General features: G+C 45.6%; 1 protein-coding gene across 6 annotated transcripts in view; it reads right to left on the bottom strand.

Moving 5' to 3' along the window:
• PALM2AKAP2 (PALM2 and AKAP2 fusion) overlaps positions 1–13,939 on the bottom strand; it is a 735,219-nt gene that overhangs the window by 68,279 nt on the left and 653,001 nt on the right. The gene's annotated exons all lie outside the window — the stretch shown is intronic.

The raw sequence follows: 13,939 nt of genomic DNA, 5'->3' as shown, positions 1-13,939 counted from the left end.
ATTGCTAAAAAGCCAGGCTGAAGGTTTCACGCACGGCATGGTTCCCCCTGAGCAATGCCTCAACCTAGGAACTTCCCAAAGTTGTTTTTCTCCCCCAAGATCATGTAGATCTCGCCTACAGACCGCTTTTAGCAGTCTTCTGTTAAAGACTTCTTGTGTACCAAACCAATACTTACTGTGGGCTTTAGGTCAGCCCATTCCTTGGCTTTCTTGTTAACCCCATATGCTTTCTTCTTGATAGATTGCCTTCTTTTTCTGTATATTTTACCCCCGGAGCATAACTTCACCATCCTTTTGAGTGCATGACTGGTAACCTTCCACTGCTGATATGAAGGGAACTACCTTTACCCGTGCTTTTTTTCAGTACTCCATGAAGTACATGTTTTCTAGTCCTCTCAGTCATTGACTGCTTCCCCATCTCAAATTCTACCCCCTCCCCCTGTGCTCTATGCTGCCCCCCGCCATTACTCTTACCTTGTTCTATGCTTTCCATGCCCCTGCTGGCGTTTACTAAAGTGTATATTACAAACTTCCCCAATTCCTTTGTTGAGAATTTCGAAATAAATATGTATAACTATGTGAAATATAACTGTCATTTAGCGCTACATCTTAGTGAAAAAAAAATGCTGCTTGTGTAGTGTTCGTTTGTGTTGTTCCCACGAGTTATTGCAAATAGAATAAATATCATTGAATCTGTTTTCCTGTCCTTGTGTTATCGGCTGTGGATTTCGCAATGCTTTGTACTAAGAGTAAAGAATGGCTGACGAAGGTGGAAGCAACGACAGGGACTAGTCGGGGCCTTGCCTCCGTCAGGCAGCACGAAGCGGTCTCGCGCCCCGGCACACACCACCATCTCCTTTGCCGCCTTCGCCTCCTGTCCTTTACTTTATACCTTATTATGTTATTAATTAAAATCATTGCAATTACCATACAAAAGAAAACGTTAGAATGCCATAAAACATTCATATTTTCCTTACTGTTAATAGACCAAATAAGCCCTACTTACTTGTTGATCACTTTAAGGCGTATAGTTGTGCATACCAGATCAACATTGAGCCACTGACTGGTGTATTATGCCTGCTCAAAAGGGCTCTCTGTGATAAACATCAGAAAACGTTGCTGGGTTAATTATTCATACAGAGTTTTTAGAACGATTAAAATGTAATTTGTCCAGTCCAAGGGTAGTGTATAATAGTGTAGTTGGTGGAAATGCTGCTGCCATTGCTCATATGCACAGAGCGGACAGTGTTCATTTCTGATGTGGGCTGATGGCTTGGTCAACGGTCTTGGTTTTTTGTAGCATGTTTTAAGAAGTATTCAGTTTTTAAAATAAATTTGGCCAAACAGGCCTTGTATTGCTGAGTCAACGCTTTTAGACTAAACAGGATAGCCTGATCTGATACCATTAGCAGCGAAGATATTTTTAAGACACAGCTTTCGCCAGAGTAGCAGAATAGGGCATATACAAAAGAATGTGTATGAAGTCTTCCCGGTGATGCGCGCAAAGTCTGCATCTTCCGCTGTCTGCGGGTCTTAGCCATTTTGGCACAGCACCCAATGAAGGTATTAGTCTGAGTCTACCGTGAAGCACCTTTATTTTTTAGAGACATTTTTAATATTTCTGCCATGTAAGGCTGTGCTGTCAGAGCCTTATAAGTGTTAATCGTCATCCATGAGTGCAATCGATTTCTGAACTTCTGTTTGCCCTTGCTCCAGGAGAGCAACTTGATTTGTTTGTTTAGTAATTGCTTGAAGTTTTTGTGGGGTAAAGACTTTCGCCATAGCTCTTCTGCCTGCAGATGCTTTAAGACTGAAGCGCTTCTCTTTGGCCATGGATTTGAGACTTCTGCCAAGTTTGTGCCAATTTTCTCCCAAATCAGTGCCTTTAGCGTGTTTGGTTGAGCCAGTCTTAACATGAAGGCATATTTAGGCAAAGCCCCAGTCTTGTGCTAATGCTTGGTCTTGGAGCCCAAATTCTTATCTAATCTGAGCTGGAGAGGAGCTGTATTGAAGGCGGACGAGAAGGTGAAAGAATTTGCTCTGGGCAATGTTCATGAAGTTGTTTAGCTTACCAAGAAATGTTTTCAATGCGTATGCCAGGGCCGGCAGGAATTTTGCTTTAATCACTGTAAGGAGTGGACACCAGATTGGACTTTGTAGTTTCAAAGCCAGGGATAGAACTGATGCAAGTGGAGACGCCATTCTAGTTTTCAGGGTGTTCAGGTGCAGGCAATGCGGCCAGCGCTCCTGTAGTCAGACACCAAGATATTTATAGCTTCTGCTTCTTTCCACAAATTGATCCCCACAGATACATTTCTTTTTCTTGATTACCTGCTTGCCAAAGATGACTACCTTGGTTTTCTCCTGGTTTACCACCAGCTCATTAGTCATGCAATACTGATTGGAAGCGTTTGGCACTTTTTGGAGTCCTGTACCATAAGAGATTCAAAAGGACAAGGTCATCTGCATATAGGAATGCTGTTAGAGGGTAGTTGCCCAGTTTTTGGGGATGGGAGCTAGTGGTGTTCAGTTATGTGCAAAGGTCTGCCAAGTAAAGGTTGGAGAGCATCGGCGCCAGAACACAGCCCTGCCTGACACCTCTGTCTAACGCTTTGTACTCCCTCCCTGCCTGAAGCATATATAGACAATTCTAATGTGGATAAACACAGGGGCGTATTTATTACAAACCATTTTACCATTAGGTACAGAAATTATAAATTCAAACCGAAAGGTTTGCACTGACATTTCCCAGAACACTGCCTAATATTCAACTGCCTGGATAACATTCAGCTCACTCCGTGATGACCTGGCAGCAGTTGCTGGGAACGGAAGTGAACCGCCTGTCAGCCTGACCTAATGTCCACTGTCCCAGAGTGACGCAAGTGTGCGCCGCCAGGCTTCTGCCCCCGATGTGAGCCATCTCCCTGGCGAGTGTGTAGCAGAGATGTCATTAGATCTCTTCCACTCCACACAACACGGAACTGCCATCTTGGTACGAGTCACCGTCAAAAGCGCACTCATGACTGTGTCCCTCGCCCCCTGCACACAGTAACAGGGAAGACTAAACAAATAATCCCAAACTGCACCATATGTGGGCAAGTTCTCTGCGCGCCTTGTATTAAAGGCCGTTTTATTACATTTATCATGAGCCGCCTAAAATAAACTCATACATAAACAGTACCATGCGAGCAAGGCCGCTTCCAGTCAGACGTCACATCCTGCCACCGGAGGAATGTGCCTCAGCACCTGGAGCACGAGGCAGACAATGGCAGCGCTTGTTCCTCCAAGTGACATGGTTATAGTTTGTGTGGACCGGGGGAGGGGTAAGAGTGTTCTATATGCAGACGTGGACTCTTGGCTGGAAACACACAGAACCCCCCCTTTTACGGTAGACTTTAATCTTTATTTGTTGGTAACGCAGAATTGACTGTATACATCCAGGTGGGACGTGCATAAAGATATGGAATTAAAAATACTCAGAATGCACTGATGTAAAGAGAATCTGGGACGCCGCACCAACAAAGCGCTTGGCAGCCACAAGAGGCTTGTGGCGCTATAGAAATGAAGAACAGATGTAAAATAATGGGTACAATTGTAAATGTTTCCATGAAGTTCACTACATACGTCTCCTGGGACTTTTGCAATACTCTTGTCGAACTTTAGCTGGCTTTACTTAAGAAGCTATGTGCCGAATTGATTGGAACTGTGAACAGCATTCCTAACGGGGAGACACATCACGTTTGTTACTCTATGTCTATGTTGTTCCTAGCTGTAGAGCAAGACTCCGCCCCTTACCTTTGTTCAGACTTCAAATATGCCCAGTTTGTGAGGAAAGGTGAGAAAAAGATTAAACTGATAGGTTCCGTGCACTTGGGATAGAATCTGTTACGTGGTGCAAAAACAAAACAACTGGATGATTAGTCACTAGTTCCATTAAACGTGAATAAAAAAATAAAAAAAAGTAAAAGCATATTTTCGGCCAGGTAAATGATCAACATGTTGGATTTATTCCTAAGCTCTTCATTGATAAACGTTGCTTTCCTCGATCATTTTAGTTTCTATTTCATTGCCGATGGTGATTTAATAAATACCTTCAGTAGCAGTTTGCTTAATAGCAATGGCATTATTTTTAACCTACCCTTCTCGCAAAAAAAAAAAAAAAAAAAAATTGCACACCTTTTTAGGGTACAATGGTTTCATTCCCAATAAATCAGAAAGTGGATCCTAGTCAGACACACACACACACAATAAACAGATTCGATTCCAAAGCGTAGAGTTGAAAAAAATAAAAATAAATAACACGCTTTAAAAGCGATGTAACAGCAATGTTGGTACAGGAGACTTGGGCCACTTAGGAGAGTTCTTATGACAAGTTACGTACCCTTGTATGTGGGTTTTCTGCACATCTTGTTACCTTATTTGGATAATCCATTTTACATGTCTCTAAATGCAATTAATATTGAACTCGATCACAGTAAACTTCTTGGCAAATGTACACCTATCTGTATCAGCAAAGTTTGCAAACTGCTACCTGGTAGTATCACCACACGAGTGCAACAACAAACAGTAGTTTAAGAGACCCACAAAACATTACTACCCGGTATACCACCAAATAACAGGAACTTAATGCACCATCAAACAAAAGTACCTGAAAGTACCACCAAGAGTATTTGAAAGTACCACCAAACAATTGTGTCTTCCACTACCACCAATAGGTTCTAAGTGCACCACCAACCAGATGACCAGAGTGCCCAAACCAAGGGCCAGTGAACACAAGAATAAAATAGTGCATACAGGTATTATCAGTAGCTGCAGTGACAGCGCACACATCGTATTCAGCTATAAAGAGTACATTCTTGTACTACATATAGTTGCTGTGACTTTACCATACTCAAAGGAAGCGCACACCACCAAGCAAGGGTTTGTACTTCATGTGGCTTCAATTTTATGGTGCAAACTACATTAAGATGGTACATTCTTGCAGGGCCTCAAGCATTCTAATATGTGTGGTAAACCCTTGTGTGCGTGAAGCCTCATGCATCCAGTGACAACGACTGAGCTTCGTCAGTCATACACATGCCGCACAAACACCTCGCCACATAGGTCACAAAGCACTCACACAGCCTTTACTCATCCCTTCACCGGAGTAAATGCTCAAGCGCCCTATCCTGCATTCCGCTTTAGCCCAGTGCTTTAAAAAGGGCAAGTAGTACCAGATACTAAGTACCTACACTTCAATGTGGAAGCGATAGTATTGGCTCTTCTAAGCACTGCTTCAATACTTTTAATAGGAGAATACCAGCACTTCTCAGCAGAAAACAGGTTCTCTGCAGTTTAGTACCTGCACTCCTATATTTCCAGATCAGTAATTATCTCAGGCTCACGAGTAAGGGCGGTAACAGATCAAAGGGGATCCTCAAACCCAGACTGAAAATCCTACCTGCATACACCACACAACAGATTAATAATACTCAAAATCCTAGCATTCCCATGGATCAGCTTTTTAACATTTGCAAATGCACTTGAGCACCTCGTTGTCGGTGTAAAGCGCTATATAAATGACAATACAGTATGTCGGGTCACGTGAAACCTTGCACTTCAACTGCATTTTAGGCAACAGCACTTTGCATGCTAAGACTTCTGGGCTCATAATTAGAATGGAAGCCTACAAGTCCCAGAATGCAACCTGGTCCAACGCAAGGCCTCAGAGGACATCGGGCTCGATACAAACGACAGAAGACAGGCCTTCTTTATCAGATGACCCTTGCCGAACATCCCGATCGACATCAGAATGGCTCCTACCCTTCTGCAAAACAACGGATTCGAGGACCCATCTCTTCAAAAAGCAGCCACTCCGTTCAAAATAAAAACGCACGTTTACCTAGCGTTTTGGGAAATTATTGGATTGTGGTGTGTTGGTATTTTAAGGCTTAACCCTTCATCCCCCGCCTCCAGACTCCCCAGCTTGGTTTGCGCTATATAAGTAGAGCTACATACATTCAAACACACGGGTCCCTGGTTCCTACAAATAGTGAACAGTAATGATCTAAGGGGTTAGCGGCATGGTTCGTTATACTGACGAATCCGTGGGGAAAACGCAGGTCACCTTGTGGGAAGAGGGGGTCAGATTTCCACAAGTGTTCCTGTCAGCGGCGAGGTGACTATACTCGTGGCAAGCAGGAAGGTGTGGGGGGGCGGGGGCGACTTTGTAGGAATTACAACATTTCTCAGCCCCGCCTCTTCCAATCTTCATAACGTTCCTATGAGCCCAAGTGCAGAGAGTGACCCATTCAGTTCATGCGCCCCCAAGGGGCACTTGCTGGCCAGAGGCTACTGGACCGAATTTGGGATACAAGGAAGCAATAAAAGCAGGTGCGTGCTAATTACGAAGAAGAGAGTTACAGCCGGAACCTTTCCATCCCCGTCCGTACAAAACAAACATTTCGAAAGGAAGAAACAAACATAGCCTCTCTCATAGCACCCGATAAGGGAGACGAATCACTAATGTGGGGAGTTTCGGAGCAATTATGCACTTCCGGAATCTCCCCTCTTCCGGACTACACTCGGAAGGTCTCCTTCAGAATCCAGACACAAACATCACTCGAATAAGCAGATACATTGGCTAACACGCACGTTTTCCTTTTATAGTATCTTGCAGTTCCCTTGACGTCACTGACAGCCAGCATGCAAGGACTTGCTTCAGACCCCAGTGGGCCTAGCCAGGCTTTGCTGGTTACACACTACTTAAGAAGGAAGCAGCCTGGCTACATTCGGTTCTGGGAGGCCGACATCCGCCTTCAAATCCTGGCTTCCCCCTCCCAAACAGTAATCCGGGGCACAACTTCACAATAATACTACTAAAAAACATTAACTGAATCAATCACACGCCTACATCCCAACAAGTATAAAGTGAAACGTCATGGGCTCCGGAACGTTTCTGTGGTCCCATACAGCACTTATATTATTGTACCTGTGCTCTATGTTTATAACCACACATGACAAAGTGCCGCGGTTGTTACTCATGCTCGATGGCGAGCTCTATATTGTCAATGTGTTATCCAATGTACTGCATATCACTGTCTTTATTCTCCATATGCAACCGCAGATCTCGTTACGCTTGCATGTTATGTCTACTATGTCAAAACATATATACATATATATATATTTTGTTTAAACAAGAAACATTACGGGGAGACCTTGAAGATTTACCAATGTCCGATTACACTTTGGCTGTGATGTTCAGAAGGACAGGCGCCTGGTTAACAGCTGAGTGTGAAACGTTCACTCTGCAGGTCTGAATCCTGGGAGGGCTTATTCGGCCTTTAATCCTTTCGAGACTGATAAAAAGAATTAGCTGGGCAAGCCTCGCACCTTTTTTGGATATGTATCCGGAGCAGGAGATAAAGCTACGCCTTGTTGCATGGCTAAAGAGTTCACCACTAGTCAGGTACACCAGAGCTTCATTTTGATGACGTGGTTGAAAAGTGAACACACGCTGCATCGAGAGACTAAACGAGCGGGGATCCAAGTAGCATGTAATATGGGGAGGAACGGTTTATCAACAGAGAGCATGTGGCCGTCACGTGACCTCACATTTTGAGCAGTTCTCCATGGGAATGACCAATCGATGTGAAAGTGTGTGTAGGAGGTCCATGGGCGAGCGGTGTATGTAGGAGAGAGGAGGTTACACAAGTAAAGGCAGAAAGAGAGTGAAAAGTTAATGATGAAGTCGAAAGACATGATATGCGAGGTAGGCTAATGCAGGATTTCAAAAATTTGGGTAGAAACAGGGCATGCGTGCCTCTGAATGTGAGAAAGGGAGAAATACTGCAGCGGAAAGGGGGAGGATGAGAGAACAGAGTGACAAACACTCCAGAGACCACCACCTCTTCCACACGCCTTACTAATGTTAAATTTAGAGTCTCATATTTCCAGAATTGAAATATTTTCAATTCTGTATTCACAACAAAATCACGGTTAGCCCTCTGTGGCACTTTTTTGGGCAGTGCAAGGATGAATTGTAACTGGCATTCATTATCGATAGCAAAGTGTAGAAAAAAATGCACACACATCATTCTGAGCCACTGTCCCAGTGACTATAAGCGGCGATTCTCAAGAGAAAGTGTAATAAAATAAAATGTAAATAACGCCCCCCACTCCCGTGAGAATGGAGAAACAAGTACAGGGGAAGATTGCTGAACTTCTGTTGTCCTGCTAGCTCAATCTGCAAGTAAAAATCAATCGGATGAGCTAAAAATGGATTGAACGCTTCTGTGAATACTTTACCCTGATCGATAATATCGATAACACTGCATTTATGGAATATAAAAAGCTGTGCGCACAGCTGCTTTGTGATTAAAATACAGCAAATAGTGGACTGTAGACTAAAAATCGGCGTTCCAGCCATGTACCTTGTGATCCCTTCTTGGTTGGGAACCTAACTATAAGTCTACTTAAAATGGGCATCCGGGTATAGTCTTGAAGATCTGAATATGCCATAGACCTTGATGGCGAGCATAATACATTTTTGTAGGTGAAGAAATGTCTAAACATAACCTGAGGTTGGACACAATTTTGTGAGGGCCCTTGCAACATGGCCAAAACAAAAGGTTTTTTGAGATTGGAAAACTACTAGTTAGCATTATTATGACATCACCAGATGTGATACTGCATGACTTCCCCCCCCCCACCCCGCCCCGTTGATGCAGCAGCCAGTAGTGTCGACAAATAGTATACCCTTTCACTACAAACAGCAGTCGCACACAAATCAATAGTCTAAGTATGCGACTCGTCGACTAACACTTCAACCACCTTGCTCTCCCAACTCGTTTCCTAAACTTGCTTCTTCTCGCCCTGATTGGCGCTTGGTCAGTGACGTGGGATTCCGAGAGCTCCTCTAGAAGGCCAGACACTAATCTTTTGGCCTGAATTTTCAATGGAGACCTCCATCTTCACGCAAGACAGTATCTGTGGTTCAATACAAATCTGTCCCATTGGTTCTTATTTGCAAGTGGGCGATTGTAAACATATCTTGAGCTTTCCTCTCAAAAGAAGTCAGGTTGAGAAGCCTCCAGATTGTCATGGAGAGCAATGACGCAGGTGCTAGGTACTGAAAAGACTATCGCCATGTCAGGGGAATTTATAGTGTATCTGCCGAAGAACTGCAAGGTTGAGAGCTGTGGAATTTTTGGATTGGTGCGGATATTCTCACCCTTATTTAGAACAGTGATGAGGTGTAAAGAGTAGTTTTACAGGCGTGTTAAGAAGATCCCCTAACACTGAAGATATTTTCACTATTTTTAAAGCAATGTAGTATTTGTGCATTGCAAATGCGGTAATCCCCATTTAATATTAAATGTGTGCTAGTATCATGCAACTACGGATTTGCGGCATTATTACACACTTTATGAACTAGGCCCTCTGTCTGACGTACTGTTGGCTGTGCCTGGTAGCTCTGTTGGTGTCAGTCGGAAGCTTGGACTGGGAGCCACCGGTATCCACTTTGAAAGAATGGAAGGCCGGTGTAGAGCTCCACACAAGAAGAATTAATTCCTGCTCACGCTGGCACTTTTCAAATTACAAAATCAATCAAAGTACTTTAATCTTTGGGCGAGCACTCGCACTCTAAGAAAATTAAAAACTATAGGAAAAAAAAACACTTTTACAATAAAAATATCCCGTATGTTTGACAAATTAGACCTTTTCCACATCCGACACGCGTAGCCACAGTAAATGTAAACAAGTCTGGTCCCGAACAGTCCATTTGCGCTACAGGAATATCTTTTTCCAATACACAGAGCACATGCAATTCTATCAGCAAGATAAACAGCGGCCCATCTCCACGCGCTTCGGCAGAATTCATTTTTGCCACAGCGCGAATCTTACTGCAGCGGTTGCTCGTGCAACTAGGGCAGTGTTGCCCAGACCCTGGTGATGGGCAAGGATATTCTCCTGGTGGGTACGAGGTTGGCAAAATACTTACTATGTATGGAAGGCAGACTAGACCACCGGAAGGCAAGCGAGTACGACCATTGTTCCCAGGAAGAAGACCTCAATAAGGTGCCCTTGCCAAATAAATAAGCATTAGCAAAGCCAATAAGTGTCGCCTTTATGGCCAATCGACTTTTCCAATGTTTTTTTTAATCCCCGCTGAACTTTATTCATGATGCTGCGCAAAGTTATAAAAAAATAATAATAAAAAAAAGCCTTTTACACAGCTGTGTCATTTTTTTAAGCGCATCGTTACACAATGATGCTGTGACTGGTTTTTTTGGGGAGCGGAGGTTATAGTGTCGCGCCAGTGACGAAACTGGGTGCCCGGCACTACCAATATTGTTTGGTGCTGTTGCTCTTCAGCACCTCGTGGTGCTTTCCCCTGCTAAGGGGTTGTTTATTGGTTTCACCCGAGGTCATGTGACCCGGGGAATAAAATGTTGGAAGGCCGGGGGCGTGGGCAGAGTGAACCGCGGTAGACACACGAGTGATACGGGTCTACCCGCGGTGCTGTGTACACACATTAAGCCTGACCCAGCAATATTCAGAAACAAACGTGTTTGCCTCATTTATTTCTCCAGAGTAGTGCCGGCTGAGGTCAACACTACAATTTGACGACGAGGGTCTGGAACCCTGGCAACGTGTTACCCTACGGCGGCCGCAGTGCATGCAGTGCTCGTGCCGCGGGGGGCCTGGAATTCTGAACATTTGTTGCCGAGCAACAGTGTCCCCGCCGCGGCCTCACTCCGTGCAGGGAAGGAGTGTCCAGGCCAGCTGGCAGTCAGCTGATTGCACACGACGTGGCAAAAGTGAAAGAGACTGCTTCCTTTTGTGCTGGGCGTCACATGATTGCAGGTGGCTCTACCCATGGTCCTCAGTGAGTAAAGACTACTCCCCTTTGTGCGGGGCATCGTGTGCATGCCGCTAGTTCACACAGCGGCCACGCCCTTGACAGTGAAGTCCCAAGGCCCCTGGTGGTAATAAACTGAGTTGCTCCAACCGGCCAGAAGTTGCTCTCCACAGGTAAAAGGGGATACTGTGCTGCCATAAAGATTTGCCCGGAGATCCTGCCCCAGATACACAAAAAGGGTACTGCGCTGCCATAAAGACTGCCCTGCGATACTGCCCCAGGTCCACGTTAATCATACAGCCATGCCCTCCTATCATCCACCATGTCTGTCATACCACCCACAGAACCGCTTGTGGAGGAAGGAGCCCCGTCAGCACAAGCTCCAAAATGGAGAGACTGGGTGGCAAGAGTCATGTTTTTTGAGGCAACAAAGGTAGAGGACGATCAGAAGAGGGCAATGATCATTCACCTAGGGGGAAAGGACATTTACAATATATCCAAGAACCTTCAAGAAGACGCCCTCAAAACGCATCACACCCCGATAGCTGCTCTGAACAGACACTTTGAAACAATGGCTAACACGGACTATGAGTTTTCAGATAAGCAAGACAACAACCAGAGGAATCCATTGACTCATTCCATTTGCGGCTGCATGGCCTGGCCAGTACCTGTTGATTCACAGATCAAGCGGAAGAAATACGAGGGCAGGTAATACAGGGGTGCGCGTCAATAAAACTTCGCGAACAAATCCTGGAGGAATCAGGGAGGTCGCTAGCCGACATCCTCATGATGGGACGCACCAAGGAGCTGTCAAAGGCGCAGGAGTCTCACATGGAGGCAGCACTGCAGAGACCCATCAAAGAAGAAGCTTTGAATATGGTGGCTGCACTCACAACAAAGACAAACCGCGCATGCCAAGACAACAGCCGAGACAATGTGGGTATTGTGGTGGCACCCCACACCAACCGACGGAATGCCCAGCAAGAGGAAAGAAGTGTGAAGGATGCGGGAAGCTCAATCACTTCGTGAGAGTATGTAGATCAGGTAAACCACGCACCAGCACAGCAGCAGTAAACATCACAGCCGGTAAATCAGAACAAGGGAGTGACATGGATGACGATGAGGCTGAGGAGCATGTCATTCATTCGTTGTTTACCGTTGGGAACACGGCCCAGTCATCAAAGAGACTACCCAGATGCCAGATAATGGTGAATCCTCATGACATCCTTGTGGTTGTCGACACAGGGGCATCTATAAATATTCTCGCTGCCAGCGAATATAGGAAAATGAGCCCGCTACCGACACTCGCAAACACAAAAGTTAGAGTGTATGTCTATGGACAGAGCACCACGCTGGCATTAAAAGGTATGTTCCATGCTACAGTAGCACAAGAGTCTAACGCAGTTAGTGCCAAAATATATGTAGCCGAAGACGGACCTGGAATGCTATTAGGCTGCCAGATGGCGGAGGACCTGGGGGTTGTCACTTTTGCGCTTGGAATACACCAGGAGGCGGTGGCAGAACTCATAGCCCAGTATCGTGAGGTATTTGAGGGGATTGGTTGCCTCAAGGACAAGGAGGTGAGGCTGCACATTGATGAGACTGTCCAACCTGTGGCACTCAGTCACAGAAGGATAGCATTCCACCTCAGGCCCCAAGTGGAAAAAGAACTGGAACAACTGGAGAAGGCTGGTATAATCGGGAGGGTGACAGGACCGACTCTGTGGGTATCGCCCATAGTGGTTGCGCGCAAGCCAAAGCAACCAGGACAAGTCTGCATGTGTGTGGACATGCGCCTTCCCAACACCGCGATCAAACGTGAGAGACATTTAACACCCACCATAGATGACATAATAGTGGAGCTTAGTGGGTCATGTTGGTTCTCCAATCTGGATTTACGCTCAGGATACCACCAGTTGGTTCTGTCCAAGGAGTCGAGGTACATAACAACCTTCTCCACCCATGTTGGTTTGAGGAGGTACCGACGTTTGAGTTTTGGAGTGTCGAGTGCGGCGGTAGGGTTTCAAAACACCATACAAGAACTGTTGAGGGATCTGCCTGGCACGATTAATGTAAGTGACGCTATTTTGATTCACGCCCCCACTGTCGCGGAGCATCACTCGGTTCCGCAATGTATTACGAAGGATTCAAGAATCTGGTCTCACCCTCCATCGCCAGAAGTGTGAATTCCTAACGGACCACATCCAGTGTTTTGGCTATGTCTTTTCCGCTGCTGGTGTAGCTCCTGACCATGCAAAAGTAAGAGATGTTAAGGACGCTCCTCCCCCGACCTGGGTGACTGAGGTTCGTAGTTTTTTTTTTTTAGGGATGGTCAACTATTGTGGCCGGTTCATCCAAGATTTGGCGTCGTTAACACAACCGATTCGAACCCTGACGAAGTCGTCGGAACCTTGGGTGTGAGGTTTGGCTCAGCAGGAAGCTTTTGAGGCTGTCAAGAGTGCTCTGTCAAGTGACACCTCTTTAAGGTATTTCGACCCAAAGAAGGAAGCCAAGGTCGCAGTGGATGCGGGCCCAAAAGGATTGGGTGAGGTACTGTTTCAAAGACAGAGCAGTGGAGACTGGTCCCCAGTGGCATTCGCAAGCAGGTCTCTGACTGAAAAGGAGCAGTGGTACTCTCAGATAGAGAAGGAGGCCATTGCGGTGCACTGGGGCTGCAAACACTTTCACATGTATGTATATGGTCGCCCATTCTTAGTTACTACCGACCATAAGCCTCTCATACCTCTGTTCAACGGCACTGCTTCGAAGCCTCCGCCGAGAATTGAAAAATGGATGCTCCATCTGCAGGACTATCGATGCCACCTGGCGTATTGTCCGGGGTCAGACAATCTGGCAGATTACATTTCCAGACACCCCAGAGCCGCCTCAGATAACTAGATCCCCGCCGCAGAGGAAACCAAAGAATATGTCAGGTTGATTTCTGACCGATCCCATCGAAGACCTCTCTCTGTAGGCAAGATTGTTCAAGCCACACCTAGCGATGAGTGTCTCCAAAAAGTATTCAGAGCCATCCATAGTAATCAGTGGTTTGTGGTCAAGAAGCTGATTCCCACTTTGACTTCCTCGTCGAAAAGG

This window comes from Pleurodeles waltl, chromosome 1_2 (assembly GCF_031143425.1).
Source record: "Pleurodeles waltl isolate 20211129_DDA chromosome 1_2, aPleWal1.hap1.20221129, whole genome shotgun sequence".
Classification (NCBI taxonomy): Eukaryota; Metazoa; Chordata; class Amphibia; order Caudata; family Salamandridae; genus Pleurodeles; species Pleurodeles waltl.
This window is presented reverse-complemented; position numbering and strand designations above follow the sequence as displayed.